Source organism: Pinus tabuliformis, chromosome 1_2 (assembly GCF_031772625.1).
Source record: "Pinus tabuliformis cultivar Carrire ecotype Pingquan chromosome 1_2, CPIR1, whole genome shotgun sequence".
NCBI lineage: Eukaryota > Viridiplantae > Streptophyta > Pinopsida > Pinales > Pinaceae > Pinus > Pinus tabuliformis.
Window position 1 is genome coordinate 470784428 of NC_142298.1, and position 13336 is coordinate 470797763.

Below are 13336 nucleotides of genomic sequence, written 5' to 3' on the forward strand. Positions count from 1 at the left end.
TATTTATAAAAGTAAAGATAAAAATTAATATAAGTTTGCTAAATATATAATTATAATGATGATGTGTATGGTATAAAATATTTAAGTAAATTAGTGTGGTTATATACATTAAATGATTGGTAAATATTAATTAGATATCCATTTATGATAGACATCAAAATATTTATTTCATGATATATATTGTAAATAGGTAATGATGTGTAATTCTTATATTTTCTAAAAATGTTTGACTAATATTTATGTTAACTAATTTTTTTCAATATCAATTTAGAGAGAATCAATATCAATTTAGAATATATATATATATATATATCCCAAGGGCTAAAGTGAGGTTGTTTGTAACATGTCATCCCCACATGTATACTCTCATAAGAGTTTACAAAGCTCAAAGCCAATACAAAGCTTGAAACCAACACAACAATATTTATCAACACATTATAGCTCATCACTTATCAATTTAGAGAGTATATATATATATATATATATATATATATATATATATATATATATATATATATATATATATATATATATATATATATATCCCAAGGGCTAAAGTGAGGTTGTTTGTAACATGTCATCCCCACATGTATACTCCCATAAGAGTTTACAAAGCTCGAAGCCAATACAAAGCTCGAAACGAATACAACAATATTTATCAACACATTATAGCTCATCATGTCACTTGCAGGGATTTTAGTGAAAGATAACAATAATTCCACTAAACTACCTAAAATAACCCAAATTAACACTCTCTCTCTATATATAAGTGTTCAAAGAAGAGAAATAATTGAAAGTAAACAAAATTAATTAGTTTATAATAAGAAGAAGATGTGTAATTCAATATAAAATTAATATTTGACATTTAAAAATATTAATCATAATAATAATATTAATATAAATTATAAATAAAATATTTCAATATGTAAAATTAAATGTGAGCCTATATTTAAATATATATTAATAACTAAAAAATATTTTAATGTGAATAATGTGTTCTATAAACAAAATATTTCAATAAATATGTTAGTGAAATATTTGAATGTTATGTGTATATTATTTATAGTTTAAAAATTAAATAGATATTATATAAAGCAATTCAAAAAATGACTTCTTAAAAGAAACATTCTATAGCCAAATATGAGAGTTGTGTATTTATTTCCTTTCTCAACTTTAGTTGACACGTGTTCTTTTTTAAATAAAGGTTAAATATTCTCTAAATGAAAAGAGAATGTCATCCATAATAGAAAAATAAAAATGAATATCATATGTGGTTAGCTTTAATTTAAAACATAAAAGATCAATAATCTCACTCTTACTCTCTTATATCACTTCAGTGTGGATATTGCAACCAAGTATAAAAGATATGTAATAAGAATATTTCACTCTCGTTATCTACCATAGATAAAATATTTTGATGTCTATGTTAAGTGACATAATTTTATATCAACTTTAGATAGAGACTAGTGTAGATCAATCTTACCATGACTTTATGAAGGGCGAAGAGGGATCAAATATCTTGAAGTGAAAACCTATTTTAAAATCCAAAACTTTAAAAAAAAAGTGCACCTCAAGAGATATTATCTCTCTTTCTATATATATATATATATGAAGTTGTAGTTTTAAACAATTAAATAGATACAACTCCATGAAAACCCTTATGAGCATTTGTATTGTGTAAACTACCCATATCTTAAACTTGAATTTCAAAAAATCTTTATTAGATTTTAAACAAAATTATTCCAAAAGACATACCTTAAAAAACTAAAAAAAAAACTAAAATGTAAACCATCACGGACTTCTTGGATTCATGTATTTAGCTACAAATACCTTTCCTAATATTATATCTGTGAATTTCCGTAAAACTATTTGATCCGTGAATTTCCATATAACCTAAATAGTGTTTTGGATCCTTTTTATTTCTTTCTAGGCTTTTTAGACGAAGTTCACAACCAACTTTACATAAATATGGATATCCTTATAACCTAAATAGTGTTTTGGATCCTTTTTATTTCTTTCTAGGCTTTTTAGACAAAGTTCAAAACCAACTTTACATAAACATGGATATCCTTAAGAGGTTTGAACCAAGGAATCTTAAGACACATTCCTTAGTTGTCACCAAAAAAACAAAAAGAAAAAAAATCAAATTGTGGTGTTGAAAGGTGTCACTCTATACATAGTCTCTCTAGATATGGGGGTTTAAGATTCACGATTGCAAGTATTACACCTTAAGGGGTTTAAGATTCACGATGCAAGTATCACACCCTAAGTTTTCTTGGCCTACGATTTTTTGGGATGCCAACAAATACGTCAAAAGTTGTGACAAATATTAAAGAATGGACCGACTTATACATAACTTATACATTATACATAATGACAATATGCCACTTCAACCTCATATTTTGGTGGAGCCATTCGAGAAGTGACCCTTGATTTTGTACCGCTAATCAATTCCCCAAAAAGGTAGAAGATATATATTCTAGTATGCACAAACCATATAACAAAGTGGGTTGAAATGAAGGCTCTTCATAAAGCTACAAAGGAAGCCATGGTTATTTTTGTATACCATTTTTTTTTTTTTTTGTTACTTATGGAGTTCTGAAGAAGTCATTACCCATCAAGAACACGGTTCACCTCTCAACTCATCTACTAACTTATATTCTCTAGAAATAAAAAATACAATTTTATTTTCTAATTATTTTATCAAAAAATAACTATTTTATTAAAGCATATAGCAAATAATTAAGATAATTGTATTTATTTATTTACTAAACATATTTTAGTTTAATACAAAATGGTTTTATTTCAAACATAGAGTATGGTTAAAAAAAAAAAATTATTTATTTATTTAAAAGCATATAATTATCTTCAAAATATAATGAATATAATATAATTATTAAATCCCTGATGGGGTGATGAACGGAGGGATAGGGGATGATGAAGACATTTAATACCCTCCCCGGGTGGAATAAGAAGTTTCACGAACAAATAATGGTTATTTGTGCAACCTAGTTTATTGTGGTCCATGACAGATGGCTCGAGCGAATGTGAAAAACATTGTTGGTGGGGATTTTCATATATAGAGCGTGGGGTGGCTATCTATCACAACCCTACCTTGCCCTCCTTTTCTATGAGTTCAAAGACAAACATTAATTCAGATGCTAATGAATTTGATTTTGCCAAAGAGGTGGTGTCGGCGGATATCGCTTGAGACCCTGGTTCATTTTGAGTAGTCCTAATTGTGTGTGAGTGGTTCATCTTGTAGGATGGGTTGCACTTGTGTCAAATTCTGAGGATTCTGTACTCTCCTAGATTCAAGTAAAGTTTTCTTGTGTCATTCATCATTCTGTTCTACTTTGGTCTGGTTGTATCTCTCTAGTGGTGTCTAGTGTATGGTGGGGATTGGCTAGCGTAGTGGTATAGGTTGGTGGTTTCCTAATTACGACTTGTGACCTCAAATTTGGTAGCCCTTTATATGTGGTAGGGATGTGAGGTGGCAAGTTTGTAGTTCATGGAGGCCATGGGATTTTAATTTCGAAAGTAAGGGCAAAGAGTCTCGTGTAGGTGGGAGGAGTCGATAGCACTCAGGACTTGTGGTGTTGTTGCTGGTGGGCTAGCTCTGTCAAGAGGGATAGTTTCCTTGGCTCAACTTGGTGGCCGAAACGTGGTCGGAATTGCATGGTATCTCGTAGTTTGGAAGTCCTCTATTGTAGTTGGCTCGTTAGATGGCGAGGAGTCTCCGGAATTCTAAAATTTCATCCATCTTGACAGTGGGGTGAGTGGTTTGGGCGTGTTGAGTGGTCTGTGTGTGGTGCCTATTGAGAGCTTAATGTAATGCCAACATGGAAAGAGCTCGGAGAGGCGATGGTCCTCGCAGTCATGGTATAACACATTGAGTGGAGCAACAAGATTATGGAGTAGAGGTGGGGAAGCAACATGCTATCTCACTTGGGTAAGTGGACTGACCCAGACCCTTCGATTTCTTAGAAGCATAAATAAATCAGGCTACATAACATTGGTGGAGACATTCATGCCCATGACCATCATGATGACTACAATGAGGCCATTTCTATTATGAACAACCTCCAACACAATCAATGACAGATGATGGATTGCTTGGTTTTCCTCCACCGAGGACAGAAGAGGCCTCGGGAGAGGTTCGATTGCCTTGAAGGCCAAATGGACTACGTGGAAGCACATGTTCATGAGGCCTTTTGTTTGTCACATGGAAATGCTCCAGATGACCTAACTCTAGGCAATATTGATGAGCAAGGATGATTGTGGGATGCATTTTGATACTTGAACTTTTTTGGTTAATTCGGAAAAACTATGTATGGTCCTCCAACTTCCTTTTGTTTTTGTCAATATCCTTCTGTAATTACTACCTAGCCAACAAACCTGACAGGAATGCAGTTGGTGGAATTTTGCAATAATGTCCCGCACGATATATCTACTTTCTGAATTAATAAAATGCTATAAAGATATAATTTTATATATTTTAACTTTTATTATTTTCTTATAATAAAAATAGAACGTTAAAATAATTAAAAAATAAATATATTATAATTATTAAAATATAAATGTGAGTGGGAAGTGTCATACGGAAAGAGTCGTTAGTGCGGACACAACCGACCTCCCTAGAAGCCTAAGACTTTATAGTGACAAACAAGACAAATAAGAGCAATCATTCACTAAATATGCCTTTACAATATGAGAAATCAAGTGTTTAGATCCTACCTGTAACCCAACGCCGTTGTAGTAGTCCAGCTTTGTTGATCCGGATGAGCTCCTCCTTCACTTCGAAACCTGCATTCACTAACAATCAAACGATTAAATAGCACCTGGATATCACATAAAATAAAACATATTTAACATATAGACCAAGGAGTATATGAAACAACTCATAAATAACAAATTGTTGAGAAGAATGGACTAATTTGTATTAAAAGGTAACAAAAGGAACCATTACAACCTGAGCCTTGGTGTTGTGCAAGTCCCTCCCAGGGTCCACAAGAGTTCTCCTTTACTCTTATCAGCTCACCCACTTCCAAATGAAACAAGCAAAGATGGTAATCTCTCCTCACAAGCTTCTACAAGGAAGTCCTAATTCCAGCAGCATCTACCCTTAGGAATGTTCAGCTTTCAACCTCCCCTCCCTTTGGCCCAATTCCTGTATTTATAGTGCTCTAGAGGAAGTTATTCAGGTCCACCATCAATGGGATAAGCCCCTCTTTGGATGGGATAGCTCCCCTCTTGATGGGATAAGTTCCTCTTTGGTAGGGATACATGAACCATCTGGAGGCGCTTCATACACGTCAAACAAGCTTCTAGAAGACTCTAGAAATGACCACAAGTAACTTTTTAAAGATGAAACTCGCGCCTTTTGACCTTTACAGGGGTACGCACCCACCCCTTTACATACAGAGCATACAAGTACGCAGGCATTGTGAACTTGCGTTGCGTACACGCAGGTAAGGCTAAGAGAAACTGCGTACCAGAGATAATTGACTTTAAATGACTTTTCTCTCTTTCTTGAAGTTTGACATGAAGAGCAGAGGCATGAGACTTGCCAAGGAGGATAGTATGACAGTGGATGGAGCCATACTAACTGCAAATAGTCATGGTGACATTTTTTAGTGTAAAAAATTGCCCCCTAAAGTGCGAAGCCTGTAGTAGATTAGGGTTTTATATGATCTAGGAAGGGTAAAGTACTTTATCATTTCAAGGAGTATCTTGTGGAGGACCCGGTCAGAACCTGCAAATATTCAACACAAAATACATATATAAGATGATATCATCGCTGAGGTAGGAATTCCCATACTCAGATTGAAAACTTTAACTAAAAATCTAACTACTGCTCTGATACAAGAATGATTTTGCAGTACATCACAATCGTAGAATTTTGTAGACACAGTATGGACGCAGCCATCTGTTTATGGTTAGCCTACTATATAATGAATACAAAACTCCTCGCAGCCTCGATGGTGGAAACTAGATCCAAGGTCTTCATCTCTACTTCCTGAATTGGTACGATTCTATCCATGCGAATAAATGAGTTGATGTCGAACATGGTAGAAACCACTTGATTACCAGTCGATGATGTAAACTGTTAACGAGTGTGAGAGAGACCACCAGTAATGTCAATGGTTCTCAAAGTACCCAGTGCAATCCATGAAATGTGAATGAATGGGTTGATGTCGAACACGTCACGAAATCCTTTGATCGAAAGTCAATGATGTAAACTGTCGTCAAAGGCGAGACACCTGCCATTGATGCATGCAGACTTCAAGGTACTGACGATTTCTAAGTCATCTTTCTAGATAATGTGCTGATGTCGATAGAAAGCGACCCGTTGCAGGCAAGCCCACAACACGAAATCATTGTTCAAGTTGAAGAAATACTGCTGTAAGGACTGACTCAGGGATGGTCAAATGGATGACAAGTATTTTGCATATGAATGGTTTATTTGCAGAGACCTCTTGAACACATAACGACACGACAGATGGCTTGGTGACGATTGACCCAAAGTTAATACCCAGAAACGGTTGAAGACTTTCAAAGTGGTTTTATCAGCTTTAAGGCAAAGGATTTCCCAACCCAGGTGAATGAAACGTGTCGTGTTCAAGAGCGGTGATAAGGTTCTTCTATAACAACGGATAACAAATAGGTTCATTCTTCTCTCTTTTCCCCCACCATTTCTGGCAAGTACCTCTTTATTTTTTACAAGCTTGAGGAGGATAACATATGCTTGATTATAAGCTCATCCTTCGGATGAGTCCAACTTAGTTTAGATTCGGACCCTAAGGAGGAGTGGTCCGTTCCTGTTTGTAATCGAACAGGTCCTTTACTGTGAAATTTTAACGAGTCCAGTATAGGAGAAACTCGGCGTTTTTCAATTTTAGAGAGTCTGAAAAAACTAAAGAAGACTCCAAGGTGAACTTTTTCGTAAATATGTGTCTCCCAAGCCCGAAAAAGTATAAAATAATATCTGAGAGAACCGCTTGATCTTGCGACCAAGGAGTACTTTCATGATTAATGCCTTTGACCTGAAAAGTAAAAAGCGATGAGAGGCATGTCGTTTTATTTCCAGTATCGAATTTGAAACGACAAAAATCCGGCAATCTTTTCTTGTTTTTACGGTCAGAAAAGGGCTGTAAGAGGACCGTCTTTTAATTCCATTTTAACGAGTGTAAAAGAAACGCTCGACAATCTTTTCATGTTTTTAGGAGTTAGAAAAGGGCTTAAAAGATGACTCTGATGTCTTGGTTCGTGAAAAATGATGATTTTACCCTAAAGTCCTTTTGTCCTGCACAAAAGCAACACATTACTCATACCTGTTTAAGATGGGCAAAAATACATTGAAAAACATCCTTTCATGGTGAAAAATAAACAAACTTAGCATTCATTTATCCAAAAAACCTATAAAAAGACTTTTTACCATGTCATTTTTACCCTTTTACTGTTGAGGGTGAGAAAAGAGCTTTTGACAAGAAACTTCCCGTGGACTTTGCGGAGAATCCAACCGTTGGAATCGAGCACTGTCTCTTTCAGGTATTTCACAACATCCTCCTCTTCAATTTCATCCATTTAGAATTCCATTTTAAGTTTTAGTTTGATTTTTTGGAGGGTTTGGGGTTTTAGGGTCCGCTTTTCGGGGGACGCAGGTGCCCCATGGGTGACCTGCGTACCCCGACATTTTCGTATATGGGAAATGCTCAGAGTACGCAGCCCACCTTCAGAACAGCTGCATCCCCACACTCTGTTTTCTGAACGCGGGGTGCGTACTCCGCACAAAGCGGATTTTCAAAACCCAAACTCAAAACCTAACCATCAAAATTTGATTTAATGAATTCTAATCAATATTTTTTGGTGTGTAGATTGCCCACCATGCTAGATTGGCGTGAAAGAGAACACGAAGATGTCGATTTGGCCGCAATAGGTCATCAACCTTCCATTGATGCTTTAAAGGCATGCGGTCTCTACAAGTACTGGGCCATACCTAGCATGAGGGCCCAGGTGCCATTTTTAGAGTGGCTGGTTGAAAGGTGGAATATTCAGGATGAATGTTTCTACATCGGAGAACACCAGCTCGAGGTAGAGCCCTTCGACATATATTTTCTCACTGGCTTGCCTAACAGGGGCGAGCAACTGTCTCTATTCGGGACTAGGCCGGGTGGCCAATCCCTTGCTAGTCTCCAACTAGAGTGGTGCAACAATCAAAACCAGGAGAAGGGGATAGAAATCAAATACATATCCCGACCTGAACTTATGGTAATTGCCTTTACAGTTACCAAACTTTGCGGTGCTGCCGCTTTGCACATAGCCACTGGTTCCCAAATGCGGATGGCTATAGATTGCTTCCGAGGCACCATTTTCAACTGGTGCGATGCTGTGCTGGCCAATATGAAAGGCCAACTGACTAGGGCAAAGAACGAACAATTGAAGACCTTTGGATATGGGCCTTTAGTAGTGAGCTTTGCCCTAGAGAGAGTTCCAATGCTGATCCCCCAGCATCTTACTGTTCCAGTTGGGCCTCCTCGGGAGCCTAAGTTGACGCGATGGGTTTCGGTAATGGCCCGGCATCCTGATGAGGGAGCAGGAGTTGTCCGATTTCCTGCGGGTTACTTTCACTGGTTGGAGAGCCAGGTCTTTGCGATTCAGGATTTTCCTTATGCCGGAGTAGATTTTCGCAATGATCCGGACATGGTTCTTCCACAGGGAGAACAATGGGACGACAGAGGTACTTCATTTTTCACAAGTTTTTAAACTATCTACTTTTTTTTTTGTTTTTATATATCGTCTCAAAACTGATAGCAAAAATTTTCAAAATGCAGATGTAGGCCCACGGTGTTCGGCCAATCTCCGGGCTTTTGAGAGAAGAGTACCAGTTGCACCAGCACCAGCCCCACAGGATGCGGCCGCAGAGACCTTAGCCGAGCTGGAACAGGACCTAGAGCGTCTCACGGCGGGCATACCAGAGACGACTATAGACGATATTCCTATCCGACTTCAGCGCTATGTGGTCGCAGTCCCAGGACCTTTCAGGAGGTTCCTGTGTAGGGTAGCGCGGGCAGTGGTCTCATATAGAGAGCAACACTAGTGATTGGCTAGTCACTTTTGTAGACACGTGACATTTTTGGTTTTTTGTACTTATCATTTTTGTCGATCATAAGGTGTTTTTCAACCTATGATCGAAGACGATGTATATTTTTTGACACACTCCTATCTACATATATCATTATTACCGGCTTATTTTGTTAAACATGTGTGATGAAATGTTTATAAATTTACATTTATGATTGTTACAAATGTCTATTTAACATTCGAGACGCCATTGCATCTGCTAATGTATTTAAAGACCTTGGAATATGCTGATATTCAATGTAATCAAATTCATGTTCCAAGAGACGCACCCTCAAAAACAATCTTAATAACACTGGATTTCTAATGGCATAGACTCTATCAAGCTGTAATACAACGAGTTCATAATCTAACCTCACTATCAAACTCCGAATCCCAAATGAAATAGATTCAGATAATAATTCAATCACTGCAGTGTATTCTGCAATGTTGTTTGTTGTTTGACTGAGGCTCATCCCATGCATAGAAACTAACTCGTCAGAGGGCGAATAGATAACCCAAGCTGCGGAAGAGATATTCCGTGTACTACGACAAGCACCATCAGCAAATCCAAGAGTAAAACCAAGATAAGCCAGAATAACGACGAAAAACACACTCTCTAAGCTAAGCACACTGTCTAAACTAACAAAACACACCAGCTAGAAAGAAAAATTAACCTAACTAACCTAACTGAATCTCCATACCCACCATTAAGCATAATACCTCTTTAGGTAAAGTCCATTTCTGGGCTTACCCAAAGAGTCCCCATCAAAATCTACCAGCTCATAGGCCACTTTTGCTAGCTTTCGCTTGACAATGTAGGGCCCATGCCACATGGGAACGAATTTTCCAGCACCTAATTTATCGTTAGCTTGATCATATAATAGCACTAGGTCTCCTTCCGAAAAATTACGAGGGGTCACGTTACGATCATACTGAACTTTCATCCTTTTTGCGTGAGTCTCGATTGCCAAAGCAGCATCACGTCGAGTCTCATCTAATTTAGCTAAGTATAACAGACGCTTCTCCTCTTCGAAAGTAGATGGGAGTAATTCGATAGCCATTTGAAGTGATGGGATTTCGCATTCAATGGGCAACACTGCTTCCAAACCATAAACTAGTTGGAAAGGAGTGAACCCTGTTGATGTTTTCACTGAGGTTCGGTATGCCCAAAGCGTTGAAAATAACATGTTATGCCAATTCGACTGATGAATACCAATGATTCGTCGGATCATGATAACTAGAACTTTGTTGATGGATTCAACCAAACCGTTTGCTTGAGGATAATAAGGAGTAGAACTATCATGGCGTAAACCAAGCTGGCTTGTAAGTTTTGTCATCATAATGTTTCGAAAATGGCGCCCATGGTCAGTGATTATCACTTGTGGGACACCAAACCTAGCAATAATATGATTGAATACGAAAATTGTTGTTGTCTTGCCATCTGCCTCGAATGTAGGCATTGCCTCGGCCCACTTAGTAAACTAATCAACCGCAAGGATGATATACGCATGCCCCCCGGCCGAGTGAGGGTTACATGTAATAAAATCGATACCCCATTTAGAAAAAGGACCAATGGAAATTATAGGGTGGAGAGGAGCAGGTGGTGCACACATCTTGCGATCAAACACTTGACAGTTGTGGCATTTCCGGACCGCAATGATACAATCTTTAAACATGGACGGCCAAAAATAGCCAGCACGCAACACCTTCTGAGTTGTGGCATACCCAGACATATGACCGCCACATGCTCCAGAATGACAGTCATTCAGAACCCTTTCTGCCTCTTCATGAGTTAAGCAACGACGAAAAACCAAGTCCGCCCCACGACGATAAAGAGTATCTCCAATAATTTTGTATTGTTGGGACTGGAATCGAATTTTCCGACGTTCCGACTTTGAAGCTTTGGGCCGAAAGGATTGGGTTTTGAGATAGACTATTATATCCCCATACCACGGATCTAAAGTGCTAATAAGAAACAAAGATTCGTCCGCAATGGGCTCCTCTGCCACAGTTTCCGTGTCAGCTCGCGGGAAGTCACACATCAATTCCGCAAAAACTAACGATTTCTTAGACTTAGATTTTTCGAACTCCTACAGGATAACAATCCATTTGGAGTACTTGCCCCCTAGCAATTGTTTAGTCAAAATATAGATCATAGGGTTGCAATCCGAAATCACTGTAGTTTTACAGAGAAGAATGTAATGACGAAAACGCTGGACACCCTGAATAGCTGCCAGGGCCAATTTCTCCACATGTGAATATTTTAGCCCAGTGGGATTTAATGTCCTACTAAGATAATATATCACATGTTCCATTCCGAATTGATCTTCCTGAACTAAGACCATTCCAATGGTGGAGTGGGAGGCGGCGAGATACAAAAAGTAGTCCTGGTTGGTTGTAGTTGGGAGGATGCAGCAACGGTGCATGGGTCAACGCGTGCTTAAGTGCATCAAAAGATTTCTGAGCTATCTCATCCCAAGAGAATTGAGCGTTTTGTTTCAACAACCGGGTGAAACCCTTTGTAACCTCGGCGTAGTTAGGAATGAATCGACGTAAAAAGTTTGCTTTCCCCTGCAAACTTTGGAGTTGGCGCAAACTCAAAGGAGGAGGCAATTTGATGATAGCTTCAACCTTCGAGGGATCGACGCGGATGTCGGCTTTTGAAACGACAAATCCTAGCAATCATCCCACTTCTATGCAGAAGACACATTTGTGTGGGTTCAACCGAATTCGATAATGCCGACACCTCATAAAAATAGCGCGTAAGTGAACAAGGTGATCAGCTCGATGTAAAGAATGAGCAGGCAAATCATCGAGATACGGTTGCACAATGTGCTTGAATTCGTTAAACGCATAAGACATTGCCCGTTGGAAAGTGGCTCCGGTGTTCTTAAGTCCAAAAGGTAATTTGCAGTAAGAAAATGTCCCCCAGGGACAAATGAAATCCGTTTTTGGTTGATCGGCAGGTAGAATATTGATTTGGTTGTAACCGGAAAAACCGTCCATAAAGGAAAATATTTCACTGCTGGCACAATCATCAATTATTTGATCGATATAGGGCGTAGGATAGTTGTCTTTTGGACAAGCACGATTTATATCCCTATAGTCGATGCAAATTCTTATTGTTCCTTGTTTCTTGTTAACCAGAACAATAGTCGATACCCAATCCGTTAACGGGATCGGATAAATGAAACTTGCTTTCAACAACTTCTCTGCTTTAATCGCAACAGCTTTCCTAGGGTGTATCTGACGTAGACGTTGCCGAACGGGTTTAGCATCCGGGTACGTCTTGATTTCATGAACAACAATGGAGGGATCAATTCCTGGCATTTCCTCATACGACCAGGAAAACACGTCGCGGAATTCTTGAAATAGGACCTTGTATGTTTGAATTTCGTCATCTGTACACGAGGCACCTATATGAATGTTCTCAATAATTCCGTTTTTAACTGAAATGTCAATGGCAATAGTTTGGGAAATGTTTCCCAAATTCAACTCTGAATCAGGATGTTTCATGGGATTCTGAGCGTCCTTGACATATTCAGCTGTAAAAATTGATGAAAAATCATTTTCAAAGTCATCACCCTTAGGCAAAAACGAAGATCTATGATGAAGATCTTCCCATGGTACATTGTCTACACTTAGGATTTCGCGAAGTTGTTCGTCAGATGACACAACTTCAGGAAACGTTATCCGTTCTGAGGTCGATGTGAAAAGTGATTCCTCACGGACCACATTCATTTGGTCGGATTGGGTTGAACTTGAGTCGGAAAAAGACTGCACGGCCTCATAAGCAATTTCATATGGACTCAAAGGCATTGCATTACCGAATGAGTCTATCTCAGATTCAGATGGGACAATCCAAGGATCATCGTAGATAATAGTGTCTGAAGTAATCATATGAATGGTTGCGAATGAAGGGTCTGCGTTGATTGGAGGGAAACTAAAAGTTCCCAGTAAACCAGAATCTTTAACTAATCCTACACCAACATCCTTGTAAGGGATAGTCGTTTTACCGACATGTTGGATACTTTCTGAAGAGGCTGGGTTGGATGAAAAATAAGCCAGCTGGTCTATTGTCACGATCTTACCATTGTGTGGAAACTTTATAACTCTGAAGACTGATGAAACGACCGCTGTCATAGCGTAAGACCAACTTCGACCCAAAAGAAGGTTGTAGTCCAGAGGGGCATCAACCACCTCCACATCTAGA